The following is a 26,549-nucleotide window of genomic DNA, read 5'->3' on the forward strand; positions in this document are numbered from 1 at the left end:
CATATCTTCGTCAAAGGTGACATCATGACTAATTATGACTTCCCTTTGACCGGCTACATAGATTCTATAGCCTTTAGTATTTTCACCATAGCCCACGAAAATTCCCTTCTTTCCAGATGCTCCCAATTTATTTCTTTTCTCTTTCGGCACATGAAAGTATACAGTGCTTCCAAAAATTTTAAAATGAGAAACATCAGGTTTCTTACTGGTGAATTTTTCTTCAGGAGTCTTGGAACCCAATGCTTGATGAGGGCATCGATTTTGTACATATACAGCAGTGTTTGCAGTTTCAGCCCATAGAAACTTTGGAAGTCTTTGATCATGTAGCATGGCCTGGACAGCTTCCATCATTGTGTGGTTCTTCCTTCCCACCACACCATTCTGCTCAGGAGTATGTGGTGTAGTAGTCTCCCTCTTAATGCCAACCTCAAGTGTGCCTGAGTAAACCAATTGTAATATATTGGAGGTCTTGCTTTGGCTTGAGGGGAATGGTCCCCTTTTGAGCTTTCCTTAGGCACATCCCGGACATACACCTTCTTTCTCTACTTGGAATTTGGGCATCTCTGTTACCATCTATCTTACATCGGGTAGAGCTTTGTAATGAAGGTGGGCAAACCTCCGATGCCAAAGTTCGGACTAAAGAGATGTGTCACAAGACATGACACCTAGCGGACTTCCATCGACCTGGTATAATGAATCAACACTAAACCCAAGAGTAAAGGCATCTTTAACATTATTTTTCCATATACATACCTTGCCATTGCTGAAGGTTACCTTTAAGCCTCTATCTTCCATTGCCAAGATGGATACCAGGTTCCTTTTTGAGGTCAGGTGCATTTAATACATCCAAGAATTTCTGGCCTTCTTGAATGCTTGTCCTCTTCCTTGATTCCCAGCTCTCCTTTTACCTTTGCTGTTGAATTTGTCATTCCTTTGATTGCCATCAGAGGGATTTTGATCATCGTCCTAGAGTGAGTCCTTTCTATCAGGGCACTCCCTTGCATAGTGACTATCTTGATCACAAATGTAACATCGTCATTTTCTTCTAGCCTTAGGTCGAGCCTTTCCTTTTTATTTAGTCCCGGAATTATTTCTTTTCTTTGCATGAGAAGAAAAGGCAACAGGAGGACCTTTAGGCATGGGCATTTCTTGCACTTCTTCCCTTGTTCCTTCTTGAATGCATCTAGCCATTAATTCCTCGAAACCAGGAATTACATTACAGTTCAAAAGAGTAGCACTGAACACATACCATTCAAATGGCAATCCTCCAAGAGTTGTGAGTGCCATTTCTCTGTCAGTAATAGTTTCCCCAATAGATAGGAGATCATTCTTGATCTCGGTGATTCTTAAGAAGTATGCTTGCATACTTTCATCTTTACCCTTCTTGATTTCCCTCTTATTTCTAAGAAACAAAACTTGATTTGCATCATTAACTTTAAATAAACTCACCAGTCTATCGTAGATTTCCTTGGAGGTGTCCAGTTCAGAGATGTAGGCCACCAAGTGCTTGTCGATAGAGTCCCAGATGATCTTCTATTGTTTTGACTTCTCCATTTTTTCATTTGTTCCAGGCAGCAGCGGATGCATTTGATGGAGGCTCAACAATATTGCCTCTCACATGATCCAACACTCCTTGATTCTCAAGGGTTAGATCGATAGACATCTTCCATCCGTGATAGTCAGCGTTCTCACGGAGCTTGTCTTTGGTAGGAAAGAGTGTTGAGGACCCCATAGTTCTTTTAGGATAGCGTTGCCAATCTTTTCTTCAATGATTGCTCTTGCTCTTGCTCGGGTTTTGTCTTCACCTCAGCTCTGATACCATGTTAAGTTATGGTATGTTCTATGCTTATAACAGTTTACTTCTATTCCACCGATTAGCAATCACATGTACATAAAGTAAAGTGCAGATAGAACATTAAACGATCAACAAAAAACAAGCCAAGACAAGAGACACAAGATGTGGCGGCTAGCCAGGGACAAACCCCACAATGTGTGGGGAAACCCTTTGATCAAATCTTCTTTTATCTTCAATAATTCAGCAGAGAGAAATAGTACAATAAATCTAATTCATATCAGCAGTAGCAAACCCTAGATCAGCAGCATCAGTATTAGCGGCTTCATTATCAAACTAGGGCAGACGATATCTCACAAAACGACCGTCGGATTGACTTCATTCCACCACCAAAAGTTTCGGCTTCCAGAGGAGGTTCAGATGAACCTACAGCGCAGTTTAGATGAGGAGATCTTCTAGGCCACGCAAGTCAATTTTTACTTCTGCAGTTGCAGCTTCAGTTTTAGCGGTTTCCGGCTTCAAACTAGGGCAGTCGATATCTTGCAAACCGTTTGTCGGATTGACTTCATTCCACCACCAAAAGTTGCGGCTTCCAGAGGAGGTTCAGATGAACCTATAGTGCAGTTTAGATGAGGAGATCTTCTAGGCCACGCAAGTCAATTTTTACTTCTGCAGTTGCAACTTCAGTTTCAGCAGTTTCCGGCTTCAAACTAGGGCAGTCGATATCTTGCAAACCGTTCGTCGGATTGACTTCATTCCACCACCAAAAGTTGCGGCTTTCAAAGGAGGTTCAGATGAACCTACAGCGCAGTTCCAAAGAGGAGATCTTCTAGACCACACAAGTCAATCTTTAATTCTGTAGTTGCAGCTTCAAATTCAACAGCTTTCGGCTTCACTTGTGTGAGAAAGAGAGACCCATTTCAGCGCAGTAGAGAAGAGACTCATATCTGCGCAGTAGAGAGAGAGAGATGTGATGAGATGAGTGAGTCCAAATGAGGAAAATTCCTCTTATATTTATACAAAACGTTGGTGGGTGAATAGATGCGACTGTTGGGCTTCTGAGCCTACATGAGTTGTAGGTTGGCTTGATAATAATTCCATAATCAAAATAAATTCATATCTCCATGAATACTTATCGAAATCAGATGATCTTTATATCAATCTTACACCTCTCGACGAGAGGAATCTAATAAAAATATTATCAGCCATGAATAAGATGACCCACATGAAGTTTTTCCCTGGTTGCCAATTTTAACAAAGATTTTTGACAAAAGGACCAAAGCAGAAGACTTCTATCTGGGAGACAAAGTGTTAAGGTGGGATTCTAGAAGAGAGGACAAAGGAAAGCATGGGAAGTTTGACTTCCTGTGGAAAGGACCATATATAATATATGCCTTCAGAGGAAATAATGCATATTTTCTGAAAGAATTAGATGGTGCAGAAGTTGAAGGAGGACCAGTCAATGGTCGGATGTTGAAGCACTACTTTGATCCTAGTTACTAAACTTACCACATTTCTAACTGTACATATTATATCCCTTATAATGTTCAGTGTTGATTGGATGGTAAAATTATGAAGTTGAAGCCCGAAGAGAAGGCCCTAAGCTTCAGAAGTATTACTATCATACATACAAATAATGCAGCAGGGAAAAGGAAATGGAAAAGTAAAATCACAGTCTTTCAAAAGGCCATTGATCTATTGTTCTTGACTTTCCACCAGGGAAAGCCATCCCCAAGTTGAGCCACTGTTATTTTCCTATACCAATAGGTGTCATATATCATGATTGACTTGGTTTAACTCTGAAATATGTTCACACCTTTGCTTGTTGCAGATGCTTTCCATATTTGTGAAAAACAAAAAATTAAAAAATTTCAAGAGGGTATGTCCTAGGAAAAGAATAAAAGGGAAAAAAGAATAAATAAAAGGTCAAAAAATGAAAGAAAATGAACCCCAACAAAAAGAAAAGACCATGAAAGTGTGCAAGTACAAATGCCATTGATTTACTTTTATGTAATAAAGGTTGTGTGTAGCTTGTCACCTATTCCACAATCCATGGTAGCCAAATAGTTTAAACTTGGTTATTCCATGTTTTTAGTTTCATGTTTATAGAGATAGAGAATAAAATCTGATCAAACTGTTTAATCTTGGCAGATAAGTAGATAGGTAGAGTGAATAAAAGGAGCTCAATAGTTTAATATGAGCCCTTGGATGTAATAAGGCTAGACTTAGATATGTATATGTAAAAGAAAAGAAAATAAGGGTTTCCAGTTTAAGTGCACCCTAATAAAGAAGTAAAAATGCTAGGTTAAGTAGGTAGGGTAAGTAGATGATTGGTTGCAGAACAAAGGTGTGATGAATGGTTAAGTTTAATGCTTTAATCTTTTTGCTTTCATCACTTAGACAAAGCATGGAGCACAGTAAAGACAACATATCAAGAATTCAAAGTCAAATTAATTAACTTCCTCACTCATTTTCCCCTAATTTTTACTAATTTCCCCTAAGTACTAAAGGCACCTACAACAAGTTAGAGGGGCTCAAAGCATTTCTCTGACTTTTGGAGGGACCGGACCCTCATTTTCCCCTAATTTTTACTAATTTCCCCTAAGTACTAAAGGCACCTACAACAAGTTAGAGGGGCTCAGAGCATTTCTCTGACTTTTGGAGGGACCGGACCCTCGGCCCAATAATTTGAAATGCCTAAAGTACTTAAGCCCCCTTCATCAATATTTCCCCTTCATAAATTCATTCATCCCCTTTATAATGTTTTTCCTAAGTAAAATCCCTATTTTACTTAGGAAAATTAAAACATTCTGTATCAAAAAAAAAAAACCCTCATATTCATTTAGCCTAAGTCATAAATGTTATATGATGAAAATTCTTTTGGAAACATTTAACTTAGCACATTTCATATCCTACAAGGTCATATTAACTTTAACTCGTATTATTATTTAACTCCCAAGAAAATAAATCACCCCTTTCCTGTATTACTATTAAAAATCCCAAAAAATATGTATCCCGCCCCATTGGTTTGCAAAATAACCATAATAAAGTTTGATAAATGGGATTAATTAATTGACCCGCGATTAATTAGGAGCCAAACCCCCCGCCATCCTAATAAAGGATTAATTAATCATCCAGATTAATTAATAACTTATCATCCAATCACATCACCCCCGATATGATTAAGGCATTTAATTATGGTCAGACCCCTCCATTTAACTCCCCGCCACTTTCCAACACCAACTACCATCCGATCAGATCTCCCAGATCTGACGGCTATCGCTCATATCGCACGGGCCCTTCGGTCGAATGTTAAGCGTGCGATATGGGTAGTTTTCCAAAACTCACCAATGCAACGTGTCAATCGATCAATGGAATCGCGTGACCCTCCTCCAAAACCACTCGCCTCCCAGAAGTGGTGCGATGAAACCCGCTTACTACCTCCCATAAATGACAAAATGTCCTGTCATTCAATTGATACCAACTGTCACTGTCGTTAACCTGCCAAAATATTGACTTATGCATAAAAACAAAAATGTTCATTGTTTTCCCTTTTTGTCCGAGAAAACGACCTCTGCCTCCCATGCACGCACAGAGTACGTCCTAGTCCAGAAACTAACTTTCAACCATCAACCGCCAACAGTTGCTGAACTCCAAAACTGCTCCAGTCTACTGTGCACACCCGCAAAGCTGTCACCATAGCCAATTGTCCCTTCGACCATCTGAAAATAGGTATTTACCTTACTTTCTTCCCAGAAACCTTGTTGTGAACTGAACTTCCTCTAAATTGCTTTAAAAAACCCAAAGTTTTCAGTGCAATTGAGTCGCTAGCTTAGTCCCAATACTTCCCGGCACCTCTGTGTCAGCAATTTATTGAAAATCCCCATTTTCTTCCCTGAACACACAAGAACCAGGGATGGAAACCCCAGTTGCCCTAAACATTGCTCCAATCACTACTCCTCATAGGGATTTGGACTATCTCCCCTTGGCCGATAAGGATTTTCAAATCAAAGACCTTACTTTTGATGATAGCCCCTTGAAATTCTACTGCAGGTACCGAGACAATTACCTGAACCACTCTGATAAAATAGGTCTTTGGGAGTCCAACCTCCCCAAATATCAGTTCCCCACTATCCATATCTTCCCAGACATTGTTCACCAATGCCATGCAAATTACAACCCCAATCTGAGAGCTGTAATGTCCCCTAACCAAGAAGTTCTTTTCACCATTACAGCTGAGTCCATAAACGAAATGTTGCAATTATAGCCTGGCCAGAACCTCACTCCTCTTTCCATTGCAGAATTACTTGAGAAATCTACCAAGCTGTCTAGTTCTGAAATCAACCAAGTCTGTCAGACTTTCATGGAGGAAAAATACAGGCCCAAAGAACCCCCTCCTTATATGTCAAGCTTCTTTACAAATCTGGGCCAAGATATCATCACCATGATTGCTTGCATTTTGGGTTTTACTACTAGTGAGTATGTAGATGAGTTGACCTTAGCCTTCATGACTATTTTTACCCCTGGTCAACCTCCTGCAGCTAAATTTGACTATGCCACATTCATTGCAGACAAGATACATGACCAATTCATGAGATTGGAGAATGAGAGAGTCTTTAAATATTCCACAGTCTTGTATCATCTTTTCTTTACTACTAGTCTGATAAATTCCCTTTCTCTATCCAAAAACTTGATACCAGAGGGAATCCCAGGTCTGTTGTCTTCTGGACTTCAATTTTCCACTATTCAGCTTCTTCTCCTTATTCTTATATAGATTTTATTGATTAGTTTGTCCATCCTGTAACTACCATGTTGATAGGAAATCCCCCTCCTAGAATCAGTGATGATATCAAAAGAATCCTTCAATTGTCCAAGCAATATAGGATTGGTGACTAGTATTTATACCAAAACCATACCGAGATCAGAGTTTATGGGTGTGAATTGCCTCCCTACAAATTGCCCAAATATTTCCCCATGAGATTGTTTGCCCTGGAGTACTACAGGCAAATGATAAACTCTGATAAAATCCACTTCATGAAAGCAAAAAAGAAAGCCCAACTAAGGATCAAAGATCACCTAGGCCCATTTGTGTGCAACAATAGAAAAGCAGGGCAAACAACAGAGGAGATCTTAGAGAGGATGCATTTGAAAAAGAGTTTTATTTGGCCTTATGATCCTCACAACTTTATCTGTGACAGAAGACTAAAACATAAGTTGTCCCCTTACATTCATCATAGAATTCCAGAGATAGAGCAATATGCTAATCAAAATGAATGGGTGGAGGGAACACTCATAGAATAGGATAGTGAAAAGGTCGAAGTTGAAAATGTGATGAAAGATTTGGAGAAGAGACTTGACCTAGACTCTTTTGTATAGGTACCTGCAAGGTCTTCCCAAAGGCCATCACTAGAACATATTGCTCCCACAACAGAGCCTTCACAGAGGAAAACTCAAGAAACAAGTGCCCCTACATCAGAACAACCAGAAACAGTAGAACAACTAGAGGAATCAGAGCAACCTGAGATCTTGGAAGAATTGGCTCCACCACAGCCACTACCAACTCAAACAAACATGGGTAATCCTCTAGTGCTACAGACTCCTGTAAAAGAGGAAAGAAACTTGAAAAGAGAAAGCGAAGTAGCTACCCCTTCTAGCAGACCCACAGATCAACCCTTTACTAAGAGGCAAAGGTTGAATCCTTATTCAGGGGAAGAATTCATTGGAGAGACTACAGAGAGCATAAGGAGGGAAGCAACAGACAGCTTATAGACTTTCCCAATAGGTGGGAAACCCTCTAGTTCACACAGGCAGGTACTGGAAAGGCAACCCAATACAGAAGTATCATCTTTCAAGTATTCTTCAAAAAAGATCATAGATGTAAAGGGGAAATACAAGGAGATCAAAACAAAGAATGAGCAACTGAAGGCCCAAGCCTATGCTCAATACTTAAAAATGGCCCCCACAAACCAGACCAGACTGATGTCAGCCTTTGACATCAAAGAGGGTAAAATGTAGATGAGTTTCCTAAAGCCCACAGTGCAGCAACCAAAATCCTTGGCTGATTATCTTAAAACGGATTTTGAAGTTTTAGCTAAGGAAATCCACCCAATCGACCAGATTGAGCTTCATAAGAAAACAGGTGAGATGGTCTACTCAACACTGACCAACAAAGCAATGATGGCTCATAGGTTGCAAAATTCATTGAGCAACACTACAGCTCAATTGCAGCTGGAAAAAGCCTCATCACAAGCTAAAGATAATAGAATAAAATCATTGGAAGAATTAGTAATTGAGTTGGGTCATGACCCAAAGGATGTTAAGGCAGCAGAAAGCTTAATCAAGAAGAAAAATGAAGATATAGTTGCACTTAGAAAACAACTGAAATTGCCACCCCTCATACACCCTCAAACTGCTGAGGTTATTGAGAAAAAGAATGATGAGGAACTTATGGACTTGGTCCTTAAGTTGAATGAGAAATTAAAGGAAACTAAGCAAGAATTAGAGAAAGTGTTGCAGTCAGGGCAAAGTGAATCAACCTCCCAGCCTCAAACTGTAGTGCCAATAGTTTCCACAGCAGTCCCTTCCACTATGGCAACTGTTTTAGCGCCGAGCATTCCTTTGGCAACAACCACACCAGTGGAAGCAACAGGTACAACACAGGCAGGTACATCAACACAGAGCACAGAGGACTTAATTAAGTCAATGGAAGAAATGAAGCTCCAAGTAACAGAGCTACAGAAGGTAAAAGAGAAATTTACTACCTTGGAGAAAAAGTATGATCTTTCAAAGATCAATTATGCAGAGGAGAAAAGAAAAAACAAAGGCATGGCTGAACAAATCAAGACATTAGAGAAGGACCTGACATTTGACAGGCCTTTAGCAGAGATCAGGAAAATACTGTGGACCAATATCATTGATTCCATCAATGATATTTGGTCATCCATTCAAATTATTTTTGAACAAATTGATTTGGTTAAGCTTGCTCTTGAGGCAATTCAGAAGACCAGAGAAGAACTAGGTGGAAAGCCTGAAGAGGCAGTCCAGTTAATAAATTTTCTAAACAGTAAAAGCAGGCAACAGTTGGAGCAACTAGACATTGAGGATAGGACTACTACTATCCTCGAACTGAAGAAAGTTCTGACAAAAAGGAACTTAATGCAAGGCCTGGAGCGAAGATGTCAAAGTATGCAGGAAGAGATAGATGAGTTCATGAGAAAGTTTGACATCTTAAGGAGTAAAGGACTCCCAAGCCCTTTAGTCATCAATGATAGGCTACATTAGCAAACTACATAAGCAAGTTGAAAGTCAAGCAAGTTCATCCTCAGCAAAGGCACTACCCACAGGAAAAGTGCTTTACGATGGTTTAGAGAACCTCTTCTTCATTGAACATGAAGTAAAGCACTTATTCACAGTCCAACCTAATTTTGTGAAATATACTGAGGTTGATGAAATTTACAGGAAGTTGATAAGGATGAAAATACCAAAGGAAGAATGGTGGACTAACATGACAGACATCCTTTAAATTACTATGGTAACAACAAGGTAAATAGAAATATTTACCATAGTAAATTTTGGTAAAAAGGATGAAAGCTGGTGGACAAGTAAAGTGTATCAGAAGCAGGTGAAAGAGTATCAGTAGAGAAAAAGGTAATCAAAGTCCAGCACAGAATTACTGAAGCAACAACAAGAAACAAATCTGTATAAAAGCCTCCAGCTCCTTCAACAAAAATGGGGACAACAACAATCAATTTACTATCTGTTTCTATATTTGAGACCATCTGTCTCTATATTTTTGTAAAAGATATTTTGTACTCCTAGAATAAATCTCATATAGTTATGAGATATATTTTATGTAAAAAATTTTATAAATACTTCTCCATTCAAAGTATTAGTGGTGGATTCTATAACATTTTTGTAACTCTATACTATCAAGTCGAGAAAGCTTTTGTACTCAAGTCTGGATTTTTGTTGGAAAATGAATAAAAGTTGAGGACATTACATCAGATTCATGTGCAATCTAATTGCAAATAAGTATTCTATCCTTGTGATTTATGTGTTTTCTACATGTTTCAATGTTTCATGCATCTTAAAACTAAATGGTAAAATAGTCAAAGTATATCAGAATTAGCTTTATTGCTCTCTGCTATCAACAGTCTACCATTTATATGTTTTCTTCTAAGCTATTTCGGTAAAGGAATTCTTAATTGCTCCTCTATCCCTGTAGTTTTCTCTAATAAGTCCCTGGTATAGGATTCTTAATTGCCTTATGCTGGTTGACCTATCTTCCTTTCTTCTTTCTAATCCTAACTTGAGGATTCTTAATTGCCCTCTTGTTTTGAATAGAAATATCATCCATTCAAGCCCTGAATTTTTTTTACTCTATTATCCTGCTTGTTGGACTCATACCTTAACAATTTGACTTAATCCAGTGAATTATCCCTGATTGACTCCATAGCCCAATGGCCTGAAGCCTAGTTTGCCCATTTGTTTTAGAATTCCACCACTCTCAAACAAAACAACCTTGAACATTTATAACTAGCCTAAAATCTTTTCAAATATCGCTAAATCATAAAGAGAGAGCCCTCTCTGAGTACAAGATTGGCTAGATTTTGTACTTAAAAGATTGGTTTGTGGTTACCTTGGACCCCTTTCCTTCTTCCCATAACTTCTAAGGAAAATCTGAGTGATAACAACAAGGTAGACTTGAAGCTCTTCCCTGGTGAGTCTTTTTTCCTTGTAATTGAACCTCCAAGATAGCCTAAGCCATCTTTAGCAAAATATAAAGTTGGTATGGAAATAGTGAGCAATGTAAGAGTATAAGAAATGTTTCCTTAACTCTCTAATGGAATTTCATTAGCACTTTTTTTTATCTCAATGCCCTTTGGTCAACCCCAACGAAGTGTTTTCGATATTAACTCCCTTCATGCCTTAATCTTAGTGGGAATTATGGAAGAATGTTATTAACATTTATCAAGATGAGTATGTAAACATGTTCACATGTACCCACTATGACGCTTGGGTAAGCACATGCACGTATATGAGTCATGTTTTTTTAATTAAAGGTGTGATGCAAAAAAAAATAGAAGTAAACTATGCCCTCAATGAAATGGTAAATTTACGGTTTTTACTAATGATAGTGAGGTACATAAAATCCATAATATGATGTGAGGGGTATATATTGCGGATAATAGATGAATTAGTAATGACTACCCTTGAGAAAAATTAAGACCTTTGTTCTTGAATTATCTACATGTGGAAGTTTAAAAAAATACACAAGGTTGTTTCCCTTTTCAATTCAAATTTATCATTAATTTAGGTGGGCATGAAGGTAGCAAAGGCTAGGTACTCTAGGCATACCAAAAAAATAACTCATACCATTACAATTTTGGTGAAACAAATTTTTGTTATACAACCGATAATGTTTATATCTAACTATGAATTTTACTATCTAACTATTATTAAAAAATAAATAAAAATTCCATTACGTAAAAAAACTTAAATATATTGAGCATCTTATATTGTGTTATCATCTAGGAAGAAGAACAATTTCATGATATTAATTTGAATTATAAAAAACACTATTGGTAGAAAATGTTGAACAATTTCATGATATTAATTTGAATTATAAAAAACACTATTTGTAGAAAATGTTGAGTTTTGCTTAGAGATGGTATGTGTTTCAATATTTTATCACGATTTTGATTCGTCACCAAAATATGAACATAACATATTGTGGTAGGTCACATAGAAAAAAATGATGTTACAAATTAGAAATATATATCAATATATCAATAATATTATTAGCTTAGCGATTTTAAACTTAAGTGAGAATGTTTTAAGTAATAATGTTTCCTCAAAATATAAATCTCTAAAAACTAATTTCCAATTATTTATAACATCTCAAAAAAATTTATATTTTCTTGATTTCTCAAGTCAGGCTTCTAGACACGGTGAATTAACTTTTTATTTTTTTAAATAATGTTATTAATTTTATTATTTTGGTTGAAAACATTTATAATTAGAGAGGCATGAAATGATAAAGACTATAATTAATTATATATTAAATCTCATTAACATATAGGTAAACCTATTATGGATAGCAAAACATAATTTATCTAGGTCAATTTATCATAGATATTTTTTTATAGTGGCGACTTACAACATTGAGCAACAATGCATGATTATTTAATGCTTCCACTTCATGCATTGTAATGTGTGCTATGGTTTTAAATTTTATTTTTGTGTGTGTAAATAATATGTATTTTAGTTATGTATATGTATATTGTTATAGATAGTATAATCCAAAAAACATGGTTTTAAATTTTATTTTTGTGTGTGTAAATAATATGTATTTTAGTTATGTATATGTATATTGTTATAGATAGTATAATCCAAAAAACATAGACATAGAAATGATAAGTGAATCCATGTCTTGAGAATGATAGAGAGTGAATAAATAACAAGCCTTTAGGAAGGGACAATATCCTTTTACAATCAATCAAATGCACAAAATAAGATGATCTCTAAAACTAAGTCTCCTTGGTACATATAGGATACTAAGGCACAATTACAAATAATGTGCTTGGTTGACCTACGATAATATAACAATAATACTGTAATGTCCTAGGAGCCAGGGATTAATATGCATTACTCCTTGAATAAGGATTGACCTAAATACTTGATTATTTGAGGATGACTTTGTATTAAGAACTCATCTTCCCATACTATGTCTTTCAATGGAATGTTCTTCCACTTGATGATGCACTTGGTAATTGCTTAATTCCTTAGTTTGTTGAACCAAATTTCAATGAATGTTTTGGGTTTTAATATGATCTCACTCTCTTCATCAAGCCCTACAAATTTAGTTTAAACTAGTATATTGTGATCAATCACCATATTTAAACAAGAAATGTGGAAGAATAGATGAATATATGATGGAGGAAACTCCAATTTGTAAGCTATCATGTCAATCCTTTACAAAAAATTATATGGATTATAATACTAGGGTATTGATCTATTGTCCCTTTTTGTTGTTTAAGGGATATATGTTTATATATGTGCAACCTCAAAAATATTGAATCCCTCACTTCAAAGTTTCTCCCACTGTAATGTTGACCTACTTGTTGTTTCATCCTAATTATGTTATAGCGAAGTTGTCTTTTAATAATTGGAAAAATCCTTGTCGGTGCTACTTGTGATCCTCCATTGATTGAACCTTAGCATTCCCTTTCAAAGGTGATCTGATTAATGGAGCATTATATCTTTAGAGTCTTATAAGTAAGGCTTTTGAATGAAGTATGTTACAAAGTTTTGTACCACCAATTTTCCGACTATAACCACATGATTGAGTATATTAGATGAAAAGCAACTAAGGTAATCTTAAAAAAAAATATTCATATTCTTATTTTTCCATTAGATTTAGGATGGTAAGAAAAACTATAGACAAACCAAACAAAAATCTAAATCAACACGCATTTGAATAAAAATTAGATTTCTCTAATTCATAAGAAATCTTTAAGTTTCAATATATCAATCAATACATCAAATTATTCCATAATTATAAATCAATGCGCATCTTTAATATCATCACATATTATAATAATTCGACTCAATCCATTTAGAATTCCACGTCAATGTACCTCTATGGTTTCTCAACCTTACTAAGCAAACTATCAATAACATTTAAAAATAATTACATGAAAATAATTTTACTTAGATGTATCATAACCCTATAAATAGATTATATCAATTATATCATTTCAATATACATTTTATTCGTCCATTTTTCACGTAAGCAATAAAATAATCTTTATTTCAAATTACCATCTCACCAATAAAAAAGTCTCATAATTGATAGCATAAATTGGACTTAAATATACTTCATTCATTATTGATAGCATAAATTGGACTTAAATAACTCAGCATCCTACAATCTGACTATGAGTGAAGTAGTTGACTTTTAGTTTTCATTAGTTGTTGGACATTGATGCAATTTAACGAGAAAATCCAATATGTCAACTACCTCTGACATAAGTTAGTTGTAGTAACTACCTCTGCAAATTTCCAATATGTCAAAAAGTTGTTAGTTGAATCCAAGTGGCGATTCATTTCAACTCAAATAGGGACATAACAACTACTAATAGTTTTATTTATTAAAATATAAAAACGAGGGGCCTCTTAAAATCCTCAATTTGAATTCGATATATTTAAGTTAATTCAATATATAGTTTAGTAAAATATTTAAAAATTAAAATGAAAAAACCATGGGCCTCTTAAAATCCTCAATTTGAATTCGATCATATTTAAGTTAATTCAATATATAGTTTAATAAAATATTTAAAAAAATAAAATAGTCGTTTAGAATTATTTATTTAGGAGACATTAGATAAGTGAAAATAAAATAAAAAATTAAAGTAATATTTAAAAATAATAAAAAAATATAATTATATTTTAAAAATTAGTAAATATGTATATTTTAAATAAGTTTTGATCTAGAATTCTTCTTTAACCATAATAATTTCAATAAAATAATGAGAAGGGAAAGATGGTAGATGAAATAGGTTAGAAGATTTGAAATTAGGTTAAGATGGTAGATGAAATAGGTTAGAAGATTTGAAATTAGGTTTTCTAAGTTAGGAGATCATTGTTAATCGCGAATGCATTAGAATTAGGTATATAGGATGGAAGGAGGTTATGCATGAATGGATGAGAATAATGAGGGTGTTGGGATACAAGTAACCATACAATAAGGGAATAATGTGATTAGATAGTTAAAACCAATGGATGATAGTGAACCAAATATTGAGATGATGGTCATATCATACAATCAAGTGGTTGTATGAGGCTCAAAACCAACATAAACTAGGCATCAAATGGGAACATAGGGGAAAACATATTGGAACTGAATTTGTTAACTTCCATGGATATTCTACAAGATAATTAATCATGATAAATATGATAAAATAAACTAAAATCTACACTATGATGGTTAAATTCCTTTAGATTATATATTTATTAATTACAATTTTTTTGATTGTGCTTCTAATAGATAAAATGGGGAAAATAGAGAACAAAAAATAGAATCACACATTATCCATATTGAGTATATAGACTTTCTCTAGGAAAACCTTATGAGTGAAATGCAAGCTAGAAGGTAAGGTTGCTCCACTCTTCTTTCTATGGTATGGAAATAATGCAAGTAAAAAGTAGAAGGCACTCTCTATGGAGTTACTTAAAATTTATGGCCTATTAGGTTACTATAGAACACTCTCCCCCCTTTGCTATGCTCTCTAAATCACACTTCCAATTTCTCTACTGTACTGTGGAATAAGATAAAATAGTATAGAATGGAATCCATACTTCTCCTAGTGTCTTGGTATATAACATTGCCTAATAACCAACTAGGAGTTATATTTGACATCCTCAACTATTAACTAGACTTACAATTTTGTATTTTATAAAATATTATTCAAATTTCGCTTGTGGCTAGTCCCACATGCATGAGTAACACGATTAATGTGGCATCCATTTGTACCATGGTGATCAAGCATGGTAGATCAACTTATGGGAGACGTAACTTTTGCATACAAATTTTGTTTGAAGTAAATCTTGTAACGTTGTAAAGGTATTCAAGTGTATAACAACATCACACTGTATAATAATTAAGAAATAAACATTCTACCCCAAAAGTGTCATTTAATGCCTCAAAATTTCCCCAATTTTTTTGAACTCCAATTCTCCATATTGGGACCTACTGGTAAAATTGATCCTACAAGTTGATTCCTCCATTTTTTCCACTATAAAATCATCGAGATAGATGTTAAATAATATAATAATCCAAACAAGCTCACATCTCCCCATTTTATGAGGATTTTGGTCCCCAAAACATTTATTAAATGGGGAAAGGAAAATTTTCTCCACCTTCTTCTTAGACTACCATTTTTATTTTCTTGGAAGTTGTTTTTTTAGCCCAATCTACCAAATGTCATGTTGCCCCTATCTTGTAGTTTTTGATGTATTTTATAAAATTGTATCCTCTGTCAACTCTACTTGGGCATCTAGATCTAAGTCTTTTGTGGAATGTAGGAATTTCTTCTCTTCCTTAATTATCCAACATGGAATGCTCATATTTTGAGATTTTCCACATTCCCTATTGTGTGAATCTGCATGTATGGGGGTATACTAAGTCTATAAGTATTATCTCCCACCTTTCCCAATACATTGAAAGGACCATACCATAGAACCTTAATCTTCTTATCAAGACTTTATAATGTTTCCTTGTTAAACTATGACCATACTTTGTCTCCCACTCTTGAATGAATTTTTGTCATGTATTGAACATGCATGGGCACATATTTTTCCTATGAATTCTTTAACATATCCTATATTTGCAAATGGATATTGCTAATCTCCTCAACATTTTTTTTCACTTAATGCATTTGTTTTGAGATACTCCCTTAGTCCTCCTTATTTTCCATATACAACGTCTAAAGGTGAAGGTGGAAAATATAAAAAATAAGTTTCAAAATGGGGTTTAATAGTAGAAGTGTAGACTACTATGTTATAAGAGTGTTTTGTATAGACTAGAATTCTATCGTAGGCCTTCATATGCTTTTGATTGTGATCCTTCAAAATATGCATCAAATCTTTGTTGACTACTTCTATTTTCCCATTTGTATGTGGTTGGAATGCTATAGACCTCTTTGACTTCATGTCCATCTTCTCCCATAATATAGTCCAAAATGCATTGATAAATCTAGTGTCCTTATCTAAAATAATGCTGCTTGGTATCCCAAAGTACACATAGAATTGTTCACAGAACAAGTTTGTTGCTTATTTCCATTTGACTTTCCTTTTATAGGGCATGATAACTCACATCTTGTTGAATTATTCGAATACCGAAATCAAGTATTCATGTCCCTTCCTAGTATTTTGTTAAATCTCCCTTAAAATCCATGGAAATTTTTTCTTAAGAACAAATGCATACATTTAAGGAATAGTATAGACCGTGTTTTCTATTGCTGGGTTTCCTAGTAAAACCAAGTATACATTGTTTAAGGAACCTTTCTATATATTATTGCATTCTTGGAAAATGTAGATACTTATATAGGCGAGAAATTGTCTTCCTGACACCAAATTCCCTACAACCTTGGAGGTGTGGCTCTCCAAAAATAGTTTTAGTTGCTCACCTTTAGGAGCATAATGTTATCATAGAAAAATCGTACACCCAGTTGTACATGTCAAGCTATGCTTAACATTAGAAAACAACATGTAAAAGTGTACTAATAAGATTCGAAAACATCATGAAGAAACAAAAACTAAAGGTTCTTAAGGATCGTTTAAAAAATCAAACTGCGCAAAGAAGATATAGTAGCTTATGTATGGATCACTATGGTTGTTTCTTTAATATTTGCATGGATTCACAAAGTGACAACTCAACAACCTGCACAGGGGCTTCACTCAATGAATTTTTGACATATCATGTGTGTTCATGGCATACTAAATAATACCCCTCATTTGATTGTTCAGCCCAAATAAGGTGTCTTTTAGAACCCTTAAATACCTCACATTAATTATCAACTTGGGTAAGTCTTTTTGTTTCAAGAGTGTACACAATATGTGCAAGTGATGTAAATTGTTGAATCTACAGAGAGTAATGCTTTAAAATAACTTATTGATTTCAATACAAGAGTAAACAGATCAAACCATAAACTACCAACTTGTAACTTCAAGGAAATTAACTTATTCAAACATCAAAACTCAATCTTAATCGAAAGTTCTAACTACATTTACATCAACCGAGTGCACTGTGGTGATAAAAGATCTCTTTCAGCTGAATCTAGGCTTCTGCATAAAAGTAATATATCTAATATAATCAATAAAACTCTAGCTTTCAGTTAACAAGAAATGATTCTTTTCTATCAATCAAATCAATCCACGACATAAATAAATGAAACCAATCAACAACGATAAGAATTAATGCAGTGAATACACAAACTCAACACCAGTGAAAGTAAATCATTCATAAAGCTATAAAACAGAGTAATTAAACTTTGCAGTAAAAGAAAGGTAAACTATAAAACAGGGGACATCAGTGAAATCCACCAGTGACCAGGCCCAAGCTGCCAATGATTACTGCTTGATTACTTCAGAATATCGTAAATGAACAACAACGTGAATTATATATTATTCATCAAATCCAATTGTCATTACAACACGATGTCCTTCAGAATAACGCTCTGTATATTAAAATTACAATTGAAGTAAAAGGCGAAAAGTTAAGTTCCTATTCTATTCGTCTTTCCCCTCTTATAGTCAAAGAGGAAAAGAGATAAATGTGATTCCTCAGGATCAAGATATCTTGAGGAATTTGCAACTAAATGCTATTATCAAACAGTCTTCTATCTTGCGTTTATCCTCCTAATTCGCTTCTCGATTTGACCACACAAGACACGCGTTGTTTTCTCTGTTTAGCCTTTGCTATTCAATAGTTTGAACAACAACTGTTCCATTCACCAATTTCTGCATAATAAACAATGAAATTTAGTTTTGACAGTCAAATCGCATCAAAAGCATTTTCATTCATTTTCTATCGAAATCTTATCAAAAGCTCATTACATCATGGCACAAATGCATAAAAAGGAGGAAAAAGATAGTGTAATCAAGGGTAAATTTATACCTGTTGCATGGCCCAACATACTCCCCTGCTTACCTTGTTTCACGTCCTCGTGAACATAAATAGTTATTATGTAATGCAGTTAAAGAGTAAGAAGGAAAGACTTTTTTTTTTATCTAACCTAAACATGTGCTTTTGTATTAAATTTGCAAAGATTGTCCCTTCATGACCATCAGGCAACTCATAATCAGAATGGTATCCTTCAGGTGGGTACCAAATAATAGGACTCCTAAATCGGCATCCTAACCAATATGGTCCTTCCGTCAAGATAATATTACTATATGTGACAAAACAGCTCGCAACAGCTTTAAAATTCCTGTAATTAAACGGTTCTCTGTCCTTGACACTATTGGTTGAGACTGTCCATCTCTGCTTGGATGCAAGTAAGGATCTTTCCTGAATGGATAAGAAATATGCCCTTCTCGTTTGCACGATTTCTTTATCTATAGGCCCCAGAATCCTAGTTACACCCTCCTGTGTCATGAGCCTTTTGTGTTTAACAAAAAGATGCAAGGGTTGAGTAGGCTCACTCCTTACCCACAAATCCAGTCCATGTTCTTTCCTTTGAAAGGTGTTATAAGCCTTGGACCACTTGAGTTGGTTTGCTGCAAAAGAAATAAAGGCCTGGAACTGAATATCCCCAACAAAAGGGCTAGGATTATTATCCACCTCCCCTTCTAATACAAAATTTTGCAAACAAAATTTGCAGAGGAGACATTGGAATTTTATCCCATGCTCCTTATAGTAATTTATAAATTCGTCAGTTGTCTTTAATTCAACTGCCTTTCTGGCCTTAACAACTTTAATATTTAACAACAAATATCTTTCTAATAAAAATAAAGCATAATTTGTGGCAGGAGACCTGCAAGATAAGACATCAGAGTATAAAGAGCAAATAGCATCGATCTGGCCCATGACCTTATCTAGCTTGGCTTTTACTTTCCTCTACTTTTCTTCCTCCTGCCTGAACTTATCAAAAGTTTCATTCTCAGTTATGGTCAATTCTCTGCATTGCTTCTACAACTCCTGATACTTTTGCAAAGGAACTGTCTCCTTCTGACATTGCTCTAAAGCAAGTTGGGCTTGTGCCAGCTCCTCTTGTAACTTTGAAAGAATATGCTCACTGCTTGATGGAGTGTTATTGATTATTTCTTGTGTCTGGGTGATTTTATTGTGAGAGGGTAAACCCTTGGTCTAAGTAGACTTATCTATCAACTCTATAAGAAAGCTTGTTTGTGTGACCATCGTCTGAGTAGAAATAGGTTCAGTCTGGGTTTCTATTGCCCTACCTTCACATATTTCTGTGTGTGTGGAGACAGTGACTAACTTAGTAGTAGTGTTATGAGCTTCCCTATTTGTAGTCTCTTTCAATTTCTGACGTAGCCGCTTAACCATCTTCTGGAGCTTTCTGTATTTCTTTCTCAGCTTCCTTAACTTTTTTTTGGCTACTCACTTCTTATGAGGAGCATCCTTTGTAGAAACAGGTTTATCAATACCTTCTATATCTAAATGTTCCTGGTGCTCGTCTTGGCTATGTTCTAATATAACAGTGCCACCTGACTGGTTATCAGATTCATGCATTATTTCTATGTCCACTTCCTCTTCCCAATGTATAGCTTCTGGGGAAGGAAAAATTTCCGTGTGACTAGAATCTTCTGAAGATTGAGATTTGTTCAGATTTTGGTCAAGTGATCCTCCAGGTTACATATATGCATTCAAATTTGCAAGAACCTAGGCCATCCCTTCCAAGTCCTACAAGAAATTATCTTGGGGGCTCATAGGTGGTGTTTGAGGAGGCCCTACTTCATTTTCCGGTTCATCATCATTTTTAAAAGAATGTTGTGTTCCCCTTGTTTTGGGTCAGAATTGCATTATTCATCGAGTTTTGATTCAGAATTAGGTTCTTCCTCCTGTTTTGGTTCAGAATTGGGTTCCTTCTCCTGTTCAGGTTCAGAGTTGGGTTCCTCCTCCTGTTCCTGTTCAGAATTAGGTTCTTCCTCTTGTTCTGCTTCGAAATTACTTTCTTCCTCTGGTTCTGGTTCAGAGTCCTGCATAATAATTGGACTTGTTGGTTCTGCTGACCATTCAGCGCTACCCTAAGGATCTACGAAAGTCCCCTGAACTGGTTTTAACCTTTCTGAACACCTGCGCTTATGGAGTTCTATTGTTGTATGAGCAGTTCGTTTCCTCTTTGGAACAGGTTTCTGTTGTTCAATTTCCATGGTTGCAGGGGTTTGGACTACAGGGTTTGTCCCTATCTCTAGTGGTGCTATAAAATTATCCCAAATTAAATTTTGTTGTGCAAGACTGTGACTAACAATCAGTTTGATTAAACCATGATGGCTAACTACAGTCTCGGGATGTCTAGCCCGTCTTATTCTATCTGCTGTGTCATGCAATAATGAATTCAAGAAAAATGGTAAATTGACAATGAGCTTTTGCTTTAAAATAGCTAAGATTTTAAGTTATCATGGTTTCACCACATCTCGACGACCATCACAAGTGATGTACTTCTGGACGACACTTTCCAATTCACACCATGATTCTCCCAGAGAGGACAGTTGAATGGCCTTTCCTTTTCGTGTTAATTCCTCACATGCGTCTATGAAAATCTCCATTGTGTCATGCAACATTATGTGCTTTTTAGGCCATATTTCTCCTTCTGCCGACAACCCAAAAACTTCAGCTATCACAGCCTCTGATACTGTTATTCTTATGCCTTTTATTGTGGACTGCCCATTCTATAAGTGATGTAAAAACTTGATAGTGATTTCTTCGCTAGGGGCCTAAAGTCTGGTGAAATATGATATCCATCCTACATGCACCAGAATTTCCCTGGCTCTGGCAGAAATCTCCAGCACTAAGGGTTCTCGGCGAACTGATTTTCCACCCATAATGCTCGAATTCTTCCAATATTCACCCTACAATTTCAAGGATTAACACAACAGAAAAGAAATAGCAAAGAACAACAATTGCTTTGGTGAAATAGAACAATAAGTAGATGTAACAACTAAATTCCATAATGTTAAGCGGAATTTCCATGAGAATTAATAATATTAATTCGAGGACTATCATACTGCCACATGTCATTTGATCATGGGATATCACAGCAACATATCAAGTCAAATAAGTGGAATAAATATAGCGCATGCAAAGGCATAATGGAAATCCTTCCCCCTCCTTAAAAGAGAGGTCACCTACGACCGAGTAGACAGGGAAAGTGTTGTTCTGACGGCAAGGCAAGGGAATGAACAGTACAGTAGTAAATGAAGCAGAGTACGCATATCAATGATAGGATGACAAGAGGTATGGTTATAATGAGAGTGGAGTGTGTAACGATAGTTATGAATAAGAGATGGGACGCTTTGGATTGATGATAAGTTATGCGAAAAAGAAAAGGACAACAATATGCCAAAAAGGTACTCTGTTGATGGTATTCTAGCCGGGAATGATACGATTGATTGAAAGCCATTATCTCATGCATAAAGTTTCTAAACAGGGGAAAATTAAGGAAATAATTTCTCCAATAAAAAGAAAGAATAAGAAGAGGGTATTATAGTAGTAATTAACGATAAGATATAACTTCAATACCATAGCCAGAGCCTCTACTACCAACAGGCATCCATAGCCTCGACAGGGTTGCTTTTTAACCCGTATGAGCCAGGATCCTCAATTTATAAATGGAGAGTTCCAGTGTTGTTTTACAGAAGCGATCAGTGTGCTAGCATGGTAACCAGATAACCACACTACCATTCACTGGAATATAGCAAAAGTGATCAGGTCGGCTCGTGATGAGATCTCCTACTCCAAGGATATTTTAGCTATCCAATGGTTCATAACCCTGATGTGGTGGCCATAATGGGAATGCCACTTTGCTACAACCTTATGAACATGGTAGGTTGTCTCGTAAAGAGACCCCCTAGCCTCCATTTGAAAACAAAATTTTATTGTTATTACACATTTTTGTGATAAGTAGAGGTAGGCTCAATACTCCTTAAGAGCAGGGATGGTGGAAGAAGTTGAACATGTCAATAGAAAAAGTATACCCATAGTCTTATTTGTTATAGATAGAGAAGATTATAACCAGGAAGGGTGGAACCAACATGCTTTTTAAGATGACCAATCAGTATCATGTACAACAGAAAATGATACAGTAAAGTAATATATAAATAACTGTGTCCCTTTTCTTGAAAAGAATCTATCATCAAGAAGTTGTCCTGTTAAAGATCATAACGTTAATGGTATTAACTCATTTCAATAGAATCCATAAATTCTTTCTCCTCATAAAAGTAGTGTACTTCATGCCATGAAAAGAAAACAAAATGAAAAAAAGAAGAAGAATGGGGCTGAGATAAGTGAAGAGCAATCACACAAAAGAAAAATTTTGTTGTTCAATTGGGTTGGACCGCGACTGTTCAAAAGATTGAACAACAACTATTCAATTAAATGAACAGCAAAACAATGCAAAAGAAAACAAGGTGTTGTTCAATAGATTGAACAGCAGTTGTTCAATAGATTGAACATCAACTATTCAATAGATTGAACAACAACTATTCAATTAAACGAACAACAAAACCATGCAAAAAGAAAAGAAGTGTTGTTCAATAGATTGAACAACAGGTGTTCAATTAATTGAAAAAAAAAACGACAAAAATCAAGAAACTGTTGTTCAATAGATTGAACAGCAATTGTCCAATAAATTGAACAACAAAACAAGAATAGAAAAAAAAAGAAAAGAAAAGAAAATGAGTAATCATATTTATATATTTTACAGAGAAGAAATAAAATTTATGAAGATGAAGCCGCCGCAGGATTTATTTCTACAACTAAAACTTGCATGGTGGGGTCCTCACGTATCTGTTGATAGAAAGATTATTTGGTAAGTGGCTTTTGGTAGAGGCGTAGCCGATGCCCATTTGCTTTAAAAGAAGAACCAAACCCATCAATGGTGGCCAGTGTATGAGTGCCATTGTCTTGTACTTTCTTTATTTCATAAGGGCCTAACCATCAAGTCTGCAGTTTGCTAGGGATGTCTTGAAACCTGGAATCGTAAAGAAGTGCCTAGTCGCCCTCATGAAATGTCTTTTTCTTAATTAGGGCATCATGCCATTTGGCTCTTTGCTGTTGAATAAGTGATGTACGTTGTAGAGCCAGTAGCCGAATTTCATCTAATTCATTCATCTGTTGTAACCTATTAACCTGGGCTTTAGTTAAATCCAGATCTATTTCCTTGGTTTTCTTTAGTGTTTGTATCTCAAATTATATGGGAAAAATGGGTTCCTTACCAAAGACTAGTTGATACAGTGAGTATCCAGTAGTGTTTCTCCAAGTTGTGTGATATGCCCACAAGGCCTCTAGTAGTCGAGCAGTCTAGTCTCGTCGATGTGATGAGACAGTCTTTGTTAGAATAGCTTTGATAACTTTGCTGGTGCTCTCCACCTGCCCGTTCGCCGGCCGGTGATACAGAGAAGTAATTTTGTGTGTGATGTGATGATTCTTCAGTGTAGCAATGATATTGTGGCCCACGAATTGTGGCCCCTCATCAGTAATTACTTCTCTGGGTAAGCCATACCACACAAAAATTTCGAAAAGAAAATTAGTAACAGTTTCCTCTATTGCTTTTGGTAACACTATTGCTTCCACCCACTTAGTTACATAATCTGTTGCAACCAATATATACCTTTTCTGGTTGGATGGTGGTTTGAATGGCGCAACGAAATCTAATGCCTAGCACACAAAGGGTTCTATCACCAGCTGTGGATGCATGGGCATTTCATCAGATTGGCCAGGGCAACCCATCCTTTGGCAACTATCACATGCTTGGACAAATTTCTTAGCATTTTTAAAAATAGTGGGCCAGTAGTAGCCCATATGTAGAATTTTATGTCTAGTTCTACGGTCTGCAAAGTGTCCACCGCAAGGTCCATCACGGCAGGCTTTTAAGATATCATAAATTTCGTCCTCCCTAATGCACCTATGGATGTGCATATTAGCTCCCATGTGAAAAAGGTATCCTCAGATCCAGGAGAAACAAATGCTACGCTGCACGATCAATTTCCTTTCTCTGGATGTCAGATGTTTGGGCAATTTTCCTGCTGCTAAGTAATTCACTACATTTGCATACCATGGTGTTTTTACAGCCACGACAAAAAAATGTTCATCTGGGAACTTATCCTCTACTGCCACTGTATCGTCTGTTCTTGGCACTCGAGAGAGGAAGTCTGCCACGAGGTTCTCCTTCCCTGGTCAATCCCTTATAGTTATGACAAATTCCTACAAAAGTAGTAACCAACGATTCACTATTCCATTTGTAATAGGTTTATTGGATAAATATTTAATAGCAGAGTGATCAGTATACAGAAATACAGGGTATCCAGTTATATAGTGTCTAAATTTGTTGATAGCATAAATAACAGCTAGAAACTCCTTTTCTATTACTATGTAATTCAACTCAACGTGAGTTAAATTTTTGCTGATGTAATATATAACATAGGGTTTCTTGTGTTCTTCTTGGCCAAGAATAACTCCGATAGTTGTATTTGATGCATCTGATGAAATTTGGAAAGGTATATCCCAATTCGAGCCTCGTAATACTGGTGTTGTTGATACTAACAGTTTCAGATCTGTAACGGCAGTGTCACATCTATCAGTCCATATAAAATCAACATTTCCTGTCAAGGCATATAAAGGTGCCAGAATTTGTGAAAATTTCTTTATAAATCTATGATAATAACCAGCGAACCCCAAAAAACTACGTACCTTTGTTTGAGTGCAGGGAGTAGATAATAAAAGGATTACCTGTATCTTTGCTGGATCTACATGAATTCTAGTTGTTGAAATGTAATGACCCAAAATCAGGCCTTCTGTCATCATCATATGACATTTCTCATGACTTAAGCATAGTCTAGTAGTAATACACCGATCTAGGACATTCTCCAATTTTTGTAATGCTTAATGCTTGATCAAAGCCATCTCCATAGGGTGTGAAATCATCCATGTACACCTCCAATCCTTCATTTATCAAGTCTGCAAAAATACTGAGTATGGCTCTTTGGAATGTAGCAAGCGCATTGCATAATCCGAAAGGCAATACCTTGTAAGCAAAGGTTCACCAGGGGCAGGTGAAAGTAGTTTTATCCCGGTCTTCAAGGGAAATTTGGATTTGGTTGTAACCACTGAAGCCATCCAGGAAAGAGAAGAATTTCTTTCTTGCTAGTGTATCAAGGACCTGGTCGATAAATGGAAGGGGAAAATGGTTTTTTGCATTTCTTTGTTGAGTTCTCTGTAGTCAATGCATATCCGCATTTTTCATTATTTTTAGGGACAACTACTAATGGAGAAACCCATTTACTGCCAGATATAGGATAAATAAAATTCACATCTAACAATTTTTGAAGCCTCACAATATCATTTAGAACTCTTAAATGCCTCACATTAATTATCAACCTAGGTAAGTCTTTCTGTTTCAAGAGTGTACACAATATGTGCAAGTGATGTAAATCATTGAATCTACAGAGTGTAATGCTTTAAAATAACTCATTGATTTCAATACAAGAGTAAACGGATCAAACCATAAACTACCAACTTGTAACTTCAAGGAAATTAACTTATTCAAGCATCAAAACTCAATATTAATCGAAAGTTCTAACTACATTTACTTCAATCGAGTGCATCGTAGTGATAACAGAGCTCTTTCAGCTAAATCTAGAGTTCTGCATAAAAGTAACACATATGATATAATCAATAAAACTCTAGCTTTCAATTAACAAGAAATTATTCTTATCTATCAATTAAATCAATCCACGACATAAATAAATGAAGCCAATCAACAGCAATAAAAATTAATGCAGTGAATACACAAACTCAACACCAGTGAAAGTAAATCAATTGTAAAGCTATAAAACAGAGTAATTAAACTTTGCAGTAAAAGAAAGGTAAACTATAAAACAAGGGACAATAGTGAAATCCACCAGTGACTGGGCCCAAGTCGCCAGTGATTACTGCTTGATTACTTTAGAATCTCGTAAATGAACGTCAACACGAATTATATATTATTCATCAAATCCAATTGTCATTACAACA

This window comes from Pinus tabuliformis, chromosome 9 (assembly GCF_031772625.1).
Source record: "Pinus tabuliformis cultivar Carrire ecotype Pingquan chromosome 9, CPIR1, whole genome shotgun sequence".
Classification (NCBI taxonomy): domain Eukaryota; kingdom Viridiplantae; phylum Streptophyta; class Pinopsida; order Pinales; family Pinaceae; genus Pinus; species Pinus tabuliformis.